Genomic DNA, 12,464 nt, shown 5'->3' with positions numbered 1-12,464 from the left:
TCAGTACCCTGTCCCTTCCTTCTCCCCATATCCCTTGATCCCTTTAGCCTTAAGAAATATATCTAAATCCTTCTTGAATATATTTAATGAATTGGCCTCCACTGCCTTCTCTGGTAGAGAATTCCACAGGTTCACCACTCTCTGGGTGACGAAATTCCTCCTCATCTCTGTCCTAAATGGCTTACCCCTTATCCTTAGACTGAGACCCCTGGTTCTGGACTCCCCGGCCATCGGGAACATCCTTCCTGCATCTAGTCTGTCTAGTCCTGTCATAATTCTATAAGTTTCAATGAGATCCCCTCTCATTCTTCTAAACTCCAGCGAGTATAAGCCCAATCGACCCAATCTCTCCTCATATGTCATTCCTGCCATCCCAGGTATCAGTCTGGTGAATATTCACTGCACTCCCTCCATGGCAAGAACATCCTCCCTCAGATAAGGCGACCAAAACTGCACACAATACTCAAGGTGTGGTCTCACCAAGGCCCTGTACAACTGCAGCAAGACATCCTTGTTCCTGTACTCGAACCCTCTCACTATGAAGGCCAACATACCATTTGCCTTCTTAACCGCCTGCTGCACCTGCATGCTTACCTCCAGCGACTGGTGCACAGGGGCACCCAGGTCTCGTTGCACTTCCCCTTCTCCCAATCTATTGCCGTTCAGATAATAATCTGCCTTCCTGTTTTTGCCACCAAAGTGGATAACCTCGCATTTATCCACATTATACTGCATCTGCCATGCTTTTCACAGAATCACAGAATCACAGAAACCCCACAGTGCAGATAGAGGCCATTTCGGCCCATCGAGCCTGCACCGACACATATCCCACCCGATCCCCGTAACCCCTACACCGACACATATCCCGCCCGATCCCCGTAACCCCTACACCAACACATATCCCACCCTATCCTTGTAACCCCACGTATTTAATCCCCCTAACAATAAGGGTCAATTTATCATAGCCAATCAACCTAACCCGCACATCTTTGGACTGTGGGAGGAAACCGGAGCACCCGGAGGAAACCCACGCAAACACGGGGAGAATGTGCAAACTCCACACAGATGGATCTTTTGCCCAATCACCTCTTCCTCCTCCTCTATGTCTGACTCGGACACAGTGTCAGCTTGAGGGGCCGCCTGCTCACCTGGCGAGTCACCATCTGAAAGCAGGGAGGCACAAGAGTTGCTTTAGAGTGAGGACAGGGCGGCAGCGAGGGAGGCATGAGAGCTGCTGTGCACTGCATTGGTTCGATAGTGGCAAAGGATGCTGGTGTGAGGCGCAAGTGGAAAGGGAGAGGTCAAAAAGGTGATGACCTTACCATTGGTGCCCAGAACAGGGTCAGCATCTCCAGTGGCGACGGGGCCACTCAGCCGGCCTGCCATGATCTGCTCCACTCTCTGCTCGAGGTCGCTCAGCTGTTTCAGGTCAGGACGGCCTCCCCCGGTCTGTCGCTGCTGTCTTCTGTTATGCGCCAGCTTGGACTGCAAGAGAAAGGACCGCCTCCAAGTGCAGTGTCAAGCCCTGATATTGCCCGCACTGCCTCCCATGGTCGAATAGCCCTGACAGTGTCTAAAGTCCTGAATGTGCAAGTGCTTTTCATGACAGTCCCATAGCTGCTGGATGAGGGCTGGCCATTAGAGCTTTCAGACTCGTTTGGCCATAAAGTGAGGTGCACATGCAGGGATGAGGAGAATACTGGAAAGGGTACTCACCCTGACAACCCGCGTGAGGACGTTGAATTTTTTCCGGCACTGGGTTGGTGTCCTGCCAACCACGCTGTTGGACATGACCTTGTTTGCCACATCCCTCCATGCTTTCCAATATTCGGAGGGCAGCGGCCTCCTGCCACCCTCAGGGAAGAGGATATGGCACCTGCGGTCCACTGCACCAACCAGCAGCCTCAGGTCACCCTCGCCGAAGCGCTGCACTCTCTCCCTGGCCTTCTCCATTCTCCTGGGCATGGAGCTGTTCCAGAAGCAGTGTTCAGGCCTTGCCTTAGGGCTGCAGTGTGCAGGGCGTGGCAGCCAAGCAATTCCACCCTCCCCCTTTAAGTGCTGACCGGCGCCTGACTGTCTGCCCTCGATGAGCAACTCGCCGCACCTGCGCTGCGCCCACCCTCGGTGTTTGCGCCCTGGATCGCCGGCTTAGCGCCTAATGATAGTCGTGCATCGCCTGCTTTAGCGCAGCAGCAACCTCTTGGGGCGATGCAACTGAATATCGGCGAAGGTGGTGCTAAGTTGCGCCGGGCGCAAAAGTTAGCGAACGCCATGCCGTAGCGCCCCAAACGTGGCTATACTGAATTTCTAGGCCTTGGTGTCTAAATTCTATTGGTGCTGCCTCCTTAAGAGGGACACTTGTGGAGCTGACTCTTCTTATTACTGGCAATTGCCAATTTAAAGTCAACTACAATTTCCACACTTTTGTACTCTACACCTCTATTTATGAAGCCCAGAATCCCGTAAGCCTTTTTAACTGCTTTCTCAACCTGTCCTTCCACCTTCAACGATTTGTGCACACATACCCCCAGGTCTCTCTGTTCCTGCACCCCCTTCAGGATTGTACCAGTTAGTTTATATGCCCTCTCCTCATTCTTTCTAACAAAATGTATCACTTCACACTTTTCTGCGTTAAATTTCATCTGCCACGTGTCCGCCCATTTCACCTGCCTGTCTATGTCTTCCTGACTTCTATCACTCTCCTCCTCACTGTTCACTATACTTCCAAGTTTAGTCTCATCTGCATATTTTGAAATTGTGCTCTGTACACCCACGTCCAAGTCATTAATATGTATCAAGAAAAGCAGTGGTCCTAGAACCGACCCCTTAGGATCACCACTGTATACCTTCCTCCAGTCCAAAAAATAACCGTTCACCACTACCCTCTGTTTCCTGTCACTCAGCCAATTCTGTATCCATGTCCACTGTCCCTTTTATACCATGGGCTTCAACTTTGCTGGCAAGCCTATTATGTGGCACTTTGTCGAACGCCTTTTTGAAATCCATGTTCACTACGTCAACTGTATTACCCTCATCAATCCTCGCTGTTGCCTCATCAAAGAACTCGTGAAGTTAGTTAAACACGATTTGCCTTTAACAAATCCGTGCTGGCTTTCCTTAATTAAACCACACTTGTCCAAGTGACTGTTAATTTTGTCCCTGATTACCGTTTCTAAAAGCTTCCCCACTACCGAGGTCAAACAGAATGGGCTGTAGTTGCTGGGTTTATCTTTACACACGTTTTTGAACAAGGGAATAAAATTTGCAGTTCTCCAGTCCTCTGGCACCACCACCGTATCTAAGGAGGATTTGACGATTATGGCCAGTACCACCGCGATTTCCTCCCTAAATTCCCGCAGTATCCTAGGATGCATCCCATCCACTCCTGGTGATTTATCTACTTTAAATACAGCCAGCCTTTCTAATACCACTTTTTTATTAATTTTTATCCTATCAACTATCTCCACTACCTCCTCCTTTACTATGCCTGTGGCAGCATCCTCTTCCTTGGTGAAGACAGATGCAAAGTATTCATTTAGTACCTCAGCCATACCTTCTGCCTCCATGAATAGGTCTCCTTTTTGGTCCCTAATCGGCCCCATCACTCCTCTTACTACCCTTTTACTACTTATATGCCTATAGAAGACTTTTGGATTACCTTTTATGTTGGCTGCCATTCTATTCTCATACCCTCTCTTTTCCCGTCTTATTTGATTTTTCACTTCTCCTCTGACCTTTCAATATATAGCCAGATTCTCAGATGCATTTGCAACTTGACATCTGTCATACACACTCTTTTTTCTGCTTCATCATATTCTCTATCTCTTTCATCATCCAGCGAGCCCTGACTTTAGTTGCCCTGCATTTCCCCCTCGTTGGAAAGTTCCTCAACTGCACCTGAACTATTTCCTCTTTAAAGGCAGCCTTTTGTTTATTACAGATTTGCCTGCCAATCTTTGATTCCAGTTGACGAGGGCCAGATCCATTCTCATCCCACTGAAATTGCATTTCCCCCTGTTAAACATTTTTACTCTAGATTGCTCCCTGTCCTTTTTCATAGCTAACCAAAACCTTCTGATATTATGATCACTGTTCCCTAAATGTTCACCTATTGAAACTTGCTCCACCTGACCAAACTCATTCCCCAGTCTGGAGTACAGTTACGTTGAAAGACTGAAGAAGCTGGCGTTGTTCTCCTTGGAGCAGAGAGAATTGAGAGGAGATTTGATAGAGGTGTTCAAATCCATGAGGGGTGTGGACAGAGTAGATAGAGAGAAACTGTTCCCATTGGCAGAAGGGTGGAGAACCGGAGGACACAGATTTAAGGTGATTGGCAAAAGAACCAAAGGCCACGTAAGAAAGACTTTTTTACACAGCGAGTGGTTAGGATTTGGAATGTTCTCCCTGAAAGGGTGGTGGAGGCAGATGCAATCACAGCTTTCAAAAGGGAGTTGGATAAGTATCTGAAGGGAAGAAATGTGCAGGGCTACGGGGAAAGGGCGGGGGAGTGGGACTGGCTGAAGTGCTCTTGCAGAGAGCCGGCACGGGCTCGACGGGCCGAGTGGCTTCCTTCCCCGCTGTAACCATTCTATGATTCGATGGTTCTATGACCATGTGCTGTAACTTTGAAAAAGGTTAAAAGGAAATTGAACAAATTAAATTAAAGTACTGTTCCTTATGGTGATGCAGCACTCCAGTCCCTGCGGTGCCCACCGGTCTCGGAAGGCCTCGCGCGTGCCGGCGGACACCACGTGCTCCATCTCCAGGGCCAGCCAGGGGTGAACGGGGCCGCAGAAGGGAGGCAGGCAGTCGGGCCGAACGACCCCCTGGACCGCCCGCTGCCTGGACCAGTTAATGGCCACTTTGGCGCCCAGGAGCAGTCCCACGAGGAGGTCCGCCGACCTGCCCGCTCCCTTCCGCACTGGGTGACCGAAGATCAGGAGCGTGGGACTGAAGTGCAGCCAATAATCGAGGAGCAGCCCCTTCAAATTCGCTCCCCAGGATGGAGGTCGGCATCCTATTGGGTGAGCGTGAGGCCTGTCTGGACAGATGAACGAACGCACGCATGCACGCAGGGAGACAAATGACACGCACGCACGCAGACATTCACGATGGAATTTACACTTGAGCGAACGAACAGAGGAATGAATGACTGAATGATTCAGCGATGCCAGTAGGACTGGCGAATACGGGTTCTTTCTTTTCTTGGTTTATTAAACAGTGGCAGTTTGTACTGCAAACATTATTGATTTACCTGTAAAAATGTATTATTGTATTTATATTTGTGGTAAACCACTGTTATTGTATATTGTTACCTCTGGGTGGCACTGTGTACCAAGGCATGCCTCAGCAGACTCCGCCCACATGACCAGGTATAAAGGTGGGGGTTCCTCTTTTGGTAAAACCATAAATTTAGACAGATAAAAACTGTAAATAAACCATTAAAACTGTAAATAAACCAATAAAACTGTAATAAACCAATAAAACTTCAAATAAACCTTAATAATCAAATTAAAATTTGGTTCTCCAGCCCAATCATGCACTCCAGTCCCCGCGGCGCCCACCGGTCACGAAAGTGATCTAGCGCACCGGCGGACACCGTGTGCTCCAGCTCTAGGGCCACCCGGGCGCGAACATGGCCACGGAAGAGAGGGAGGCAATCCGGCCGGATGACCCCCTCGACCGCCCGCTGCCTGGACCAATTAATGGCCTTCTTCGCCAGGCCCAGGAGCAGACCCACGAGGAGGTCCTCCGACCTGCCCGCTCCCCTCCGCACCGGGTGGCCGTAGATCAAGAGCGTGGGACTGAAGTGCAACCAAAACTTGAGGAGCAGCCCCTTCAAATAATGAAAGAGGGGCTGCAACCTCTCACACTCGATATAAATATGAAACACGGACTCCTCCAGACCGCAGAACAAACATGTGGTCTGGGAGTCCGTGAACCTACTTAAATACCTATTGCACGGGACTGCCTTGTGCAACACCCTCCAGGCCAAGTCCCCAATAGAACAAGGGAGGACTCCCGCATAGAGAGCCCCCCATTGGGGACCTCCGCCTCCGTCGGAAGGTAAAACGACACGCCACGGCGTGTCCGGACGGCAGGCGAAGATGGCAAAGTGGAAGGTGTGCAGGAGCAGCCCGTACAGGAAACCCCTCCGTGCGGAATGAAAAGGCACGGAGGGTATTTCCTCGAGACGGCTCAAGTTGTGAGGCGCCGGCTCCCGAGGGGGGGGTCGGGGCTGGGCGCCGACAAGGAATTCCGTCCGAACGGGGGAAAGCTCAGACGGGATCGCCCCACATGCCTGAGCCACCTCGATACACCTAGTGGTGCCGGGGCGTACTTTCGCCTTTATCGACTCGATGGCATCGGCCGCGAGCCGGACGTTTACCCAAGACATGCGCCTCGCCAACTCCTCCGGCGCCATCCAGCCCACTCCTCCGCCATCGAGCAGGTCCCCGACTCGAGTCACCTTGCCAGCCACAGCTCTGTGCTCCGCCAGCCACACGAACCTGCGGACGTGGAGGTGCGGATTCCTGAACAGTGGCTCCCGAAGGACAGCCACCATTCCTGTCGGGGGAGAGCTGCGCCTGGAAGCGACCCGGTTCCAAACCCATAGCAGTTCCTGGTAGAAGACAGGCAGCCCCCGCAGGCTGGCACGCGTGCCACCCACTTCCACAAACAGGAGCTGCGTGTCATAATTGAGGCCACGCAGCTGGCGGAAAAAATACGTCGCCAGCGCGCACCATCTTGGAGGAATCTCAACGTACAGGTATCTCTGCAGCGTCTGAAGATGGAAAGTCGCAGCCTGGGTGCGAAGGCACACCAGCGCCTGACCGCCCTCCCTAAGCGGGAGACTCAGAACCGCGGCAGAGACCCAGTGCATCCTGTTGTTCCAGAAGAAGTCGACGAGCTTCTTCTGTATCTTGGCGACAAACGCAGGGGGAGGGATCAGAGTAACCAACCGGTACCACAACATGGCGGCCACCAGTTGGTTTATGACCAACGCCCGACCCCTGTAGGACAACACTGGGAGCAATCCCGTCCAGCGACCTAAGCGAGTGGTGACTTTGGCCTCCAACTCGTGCCAGTTCGCCGGCCAGGCGTCCTCGGCCGGGCTGAGGTAGACTCCCAAGTAGAGGAGGTGCGTAGTGCTCCAGGCGAAGGGCCTGAACTCCTCCGGCAGGGAGTCCACCTGCCACTGACCCACCAGGAGTCCAGAACATTTCCCCCAGTTGATCCTGGCGGAGGATGCGTCCGTGTAAATCTGCTGGCATTCCCGCATCCTCCGCAAGTCAACGGGATCCGTGACCATGAGGAGCACGTCATCAGCGTAAGCCGAGAGGACCACCTCCACGCCCGGCCCTTGCAGAGCCAGTCCCGTCAACCTCTTCCGCAAGAGGCGCAGGAAAGGCTCCACGCAAATGGCATATAACTGGCCGGACATGGGGCATCCCTGACGCACCCCCCTCCCGAAGCGAAGGGGCGCCGTCAAGGACCCGTTAACTTTAATCAGACACTCCGCGGCAGCGTACAGAAGTCGGATCCGGGCGACAAAATGCGTCCCGAACCCGAATGCGCGCAGAGTCCCAAAAAGATACTCGTGATCCACCCTGTCGAACGCCTTCTCCTGATCTAGGGAAAGGAAGGCGACCGACAGACCAGCCCCCTGGGAATGGTGGAGCAGGTCCCGGACCAGATGGATGTTATCATGAATAGACCGGCCCGGGACCGTGTAGGACTGGTCGGGGTGGATCATGTGGGCCAGCACGGCGCCAAGGCGAGCAGACATGGCCCTGGCAAAAATTTTATAATCCGTGCTGAGGAGGGAGACCGGGCGCCAGTTCTTAAGAAGCCGGAGATCGCCCTTCTTAGGCAGCAGGACAATCACGGCCCTGCGCCACGAGAGGGGCATCTCCCCGGTCGCCAAACTTTCCCCCAGGACCCGCGCGTAGTCGCCCCCCAGGACGTCCCAGAATGCCCTGTGGAACTCCACGGTCAGCCCGTCCAGCCCCGGGGACTTCCCCCTAGAGAGCTGGCGGAGGGCGCCGGTCAGCTCCTCCAGACACAGAGGAGCATCCAATTTTTCGGCGCCCTCCAGGCCGACCTTCGGCAGGTCCTCCCACAAAACTCTGCGCGCGTCCTCGCTGGACGGATCCGGAGAGAACAGAGCCCCGTAATAGGCGCGGGTCTCCGCGCGGATTCCCTCCGGATCCGAGACCGGAGATCCGTCGTCGGCCAGCAGCTCCAGGAGCTGCTTACGGACCCCCCGTCTTTTTTCCAGCGAGTAGAAGAAGGGGGAGCCGCGGTCCAGGTCCCGCAGGAACTGAATCCGCGACCTCACGAACGCGCCTCGGGACCCGACGAGCTGCAGGTCCTTCAGCGCGCCCTTCTTCTCTTCGTACACCAACCACAGGGCCGGGTCCTCGACGACTTGACCGAGACGGGACTCCAGGTCGAGCACCTCCTTCTCCAACCGCCCGACCCTGGCTTCCCGCCTCTTGGTCGACCCCCTCGCATACTCCTGACAGAAGAGAGGGACGTGAGCCTTGCCCACGTCCCACCATAGCCTCAAGGAGGGGAAGCCCCCCTGCTTCCTTCTCCAGCCGGCCCAGAACCGACGAAACGAATCCTGGAACCGCGCATCCTCCAGCAGCAGGTTGTTAAAATGCCAGTACGTGGACACCCCCCCCGCGCGCAGCGGAACGAGCTCCGCCCACACCAGGTGGTGGTCCGCGCACGGCACCGGCCGCATGGAAGCCGCCGGAACGCAGGAAACGTATGCCCTGGAAATGTAGAGGCGGTCGATTCTGGACGCACCTCTCCCAGGCCTCACACAAGTGAAAGCGCTGGAGTCGGGATGGAGATTTCGCCAGACGTCCACCAAGTCGAGGGACCCGACCAGGTCCCTCAACTTCTCCATCGCCGCCGGGCATCGCAGGTGGCCGGTGCGGTCCCTTGCCTCGAGGGTGCAATTAAAATCCCCCCCGAGGACGACGCACTCGCCCGCGTCGATGGAGCCCAGAAGAGTGGACACTTCTTCAAAGAAGCGCGCTTGCTGCGCACCGGCCCCAGGGGCGTACACGTTCACTAAATGGAGCGGCACGCCCCCCAGGCGAACAGTGACCTGGAGCAAGCGGCCCGGCACGAGCTCCTTGACCCCCAAGATCTCCGGCTGAAAATGAGGGGCCAGCAAAATAGCCACCCCACTGGAAACATTGGAGAGGTGACTCATGCTGACCCCACCTTGCCACTCCAGGAGCCACGTGGCCTCGTCTCCCGGAACGGTGTGGGTTTCTTGCAGGAAGCACACCGCATACTTCCCGTCCCGAAGGACCGAAAAGTTATTAAATCTGCGGCTAGCTTCCCTGCTGCCGTTGATGTTGAGGCTGGCTATGGTTATCTTCATTTCAGAAGCATAATCCAACCCCTACTTAACTCTAACGGGGGAAGGGAGGGCGGCCGCTAGTCGACCGCCTCTCCCTTTGCAGCCCAGTGAGGAAGGGCCGGAACTGACGCAGCTCGAGCGGGTCCACGCCCGCGTCCGCGACCATGGTCTTGAAGGCGACGCGGGCCGACCCGACGAGCAGCGCCAGCCCCGACCATCTATCGAGGGCCAGCCGGGTCCTTTGACGACCCTGGCACGTGGCCACAAAGTCCCGGAAATCCTCAATGGGAATGAGGGGGGTCCCGGCGAGGGGCGCGAGGTCCTCCATCTCCTCATCAGCGATGGAGTCGCTTTCCTCCTCCGCCCCCACCACCGAGTCCCCCTCCTCCTCCGGGGGTTCGCCACCGGCGGCCGACCCGTCCGCCACGCGGAGCGCAGTGAGCGGCTCGGCCGCGACGGCCGGCCCCGCCTCCGCCTGGATCCCACCCCCAGGATCGGTAGCGGAGGATTCCTCCCTGGGCTCCTCTAGGGGCGCCGGGCCAGAAGACAGCGGCGGTTCAGAGCCCCCCTCTGCCCCAGGCGCCAGAACGACCGGAGAGATCGGAGAGTAGGTAAAAACGAACTCCTCCATGTTGCCCGGCGCCGGAGACAGAGACAGAGACAGAGGGACCCCCTCTTCCGCGCCACCGGCCTCCGACCGAGCGGATGGGGTAATTTCGGTCAACCCCTGGACGATGTCGAGCAGCACCTGGGAGACGACCGGGTCACTTTGGGCGAGCTCATCATCCGAGGACACGCCCGACCCGGACCACAGGCCGCCCGACCCGTCGAGGGGTAACGGTACCGATAAGGAGTCTACTGCCGCGGGTTGCTCCGCGACCGCCCCCACGGGCAGGGTCTCGTCCCCATCCCCGGGAGGCACGAGCTGGGCAGACACCTCTGCCTCAGCCCCCCTAGGGACAGGCGACCCCTGCCATTCGCCCGTGATGGTATTAGCGGTGGGGTGGGGCGCAGTACCCGCGGCGGGCGACGACTCCCCCTGACCGGAGGGACCTTCCTCCTCCCGGTCCTCCTCCTCATCCAGGGGGTCGCGCCTTCTTTTAAGGGCTGAGTGGCAGAGGGAGACCTCCATTTCCGCAGAGGCCACCCCTGCTCCCTCCGGCGGAGCGAGTTCTTCGGGTCCCCTGGGCCCGAGCCCGGCCGCAGATTCTGGCGCTACCGCCTCGGCGGTCGCGGCCACAGGCTCGGACACGAGGGCCCCCCCCCCGCACTCCGCGACTAGCGCGGCGACGCTCTCTGGCGTCAGGGGCTCCATATTGTGGGGCACGCCCTCCCCGGGGGGACCCACCCTCCGGTATTTGCTTTTCGCCCGCGCCTTCCTCCCGACCGGACAACCCTCCCCCCCCCGCCGGAGGCCAGGATGGCATCGACCTCCGACGACGACCGCACCCCGGTGGTATTTGTTTGAGGGGGGGCACGTCTAGACCTGGGGGGAGGAGCGGCGGCGGCGCCAGCTACGGCCACGCCAGACGATCTGGCGGCCTTGGAGGCGGGGCAGTTCTTACGGATGTGCCCCACCTCCCTGCAGGCGTGGCACCGCACGCCGTCCGTCGTGTAGAAGACGCGGTACGGGGTGCCCTCGTGGAGGACTGTAAAGGCCCCGTCCGTCTCCCCCTCCCGCGCCAGCTGGATAAATGCCTGGCGCCGGAAGGAGAAGACATGGCGAAGGCTGGGTTCCCGGAATCCGAGCGTGATTGGCGTAATCGCCGACCTCACCTCCCCAAATTGGTGCAAGTGGGGGAGGAGGAGCTCACCGGAGATGAAGGGCGGGATGTTTGACAACACGACCCTCTGCGCGGTGGCCTCAAGAGGGTCCACCGGCAGGAAGGTCCCGCCCACGGTGAGCCCCTGGGCGATGGCCAGGACCACCGCCCGCTCGGACTCCAGGAAGAACACAGCCTTCCCATACATCCTCGAGGCGGCGAGGATGGCTGAAGGGCCGACAACCCCAGCCATCGCCTTCACACAATCCTCGATTGTCATGTTGGGGTGAGTGTAGCTCTTCACCCCGAGCTTCTTTGTAATAAGTCGGAACGGCGACAGGGCAGCGGAAGGAGCGGGAGCAGCCGCGGCTTTGGCCGCCACCGCCGCATACGTTCTCGCTGGCCCCGTCACCGCCGAAGACGTCGAAGCCATACTGGGGTGGTTTGTTTTTTGGGAGCTACACACACCCCAAGTCACAGGCCCTGTGATATTAAGTGGCCTCGGGAGTAATTTTAATGTCTGCCACCGAGCAGAGGGAGCTTAAAGCCAATGGCCCGCCTCTCCCCTTGATGGAATGATTGGGAGAGGGGCCTCCTCCTCTCTGCTCCAAGTGGCTATTAGTGGTTTCAATAGAGGTGACCTCTGAGAGAGACAAAGGAGAGGGATAAAGAGAGAGAGAGAGAGAGAGGGGGGGGCCACAAAGGCAGGGTCCGCACTCTAGGTGGTTGTTGGTGGGTGGGTGTCAGCAGGGGTGCACTCCCCGATGGTGACAAAGTCTATGCAGATGGTCTTCGGGCAGGGGGAGAAGATGTCTTCGCCTGGGTAGGCTGGAAGAAGCCCAGGCTCAGCCCCACACCAGGTCTTCTTGGTGTAGGTAAGCAAGTAAGAGGCTTCACCTGGGCAGCTCCAGCCGACCCAGGCCAGGCTTCCCGACCCGTCTTCTTTCCTCCCCCCGCCTAGAATACACAGTCTCTTGGGGAATGCACAAGAACACACCCACCTGCAGATGTTGGGAGTAACGAAGCAGCTCCTCCCCTCCTTCCAGGTAGAAGTTGGCTGGTGTTCCTCTCCCCTCTCTCCTCTCCTGAGATGGAGGCCTCTCCTCTCCTCCTCTCCCTCCAGGCACCTGAGTTGTAGATGGTCTGGCTGTTGGTGGTGCTTCTCCTTCTTGCCTGGTCAGGAGGCCAGCACGCTCTTCTTTCCTCCTGGAACTCAGAGCAAGCCAGAGACAATCTGCAGCACTCAGAGCAAGCCAAGGTGGGGGTTCCTCTTTTGGTAAAACCATAAATTTAGACAGATAAAAACTGTAAATAAA

This window comes from Somniosus microcephalus, chromosome 5, assembly GCF_052327205.1.
Source record: "Somniosus microcephalus isolate GS21.2 chromosome 5, FLI_Smic_1.0, whole genome shotgun sequence".
Lineage (NCBI taxonomy): Eukaryota > Metazoa > Chordata > Chondrichthyes > Squaliformes > Somniosidae > Somniosus > Somniosus microcephalus.
Note: the sequence above shows the minus strand (reverse complement) of the source record.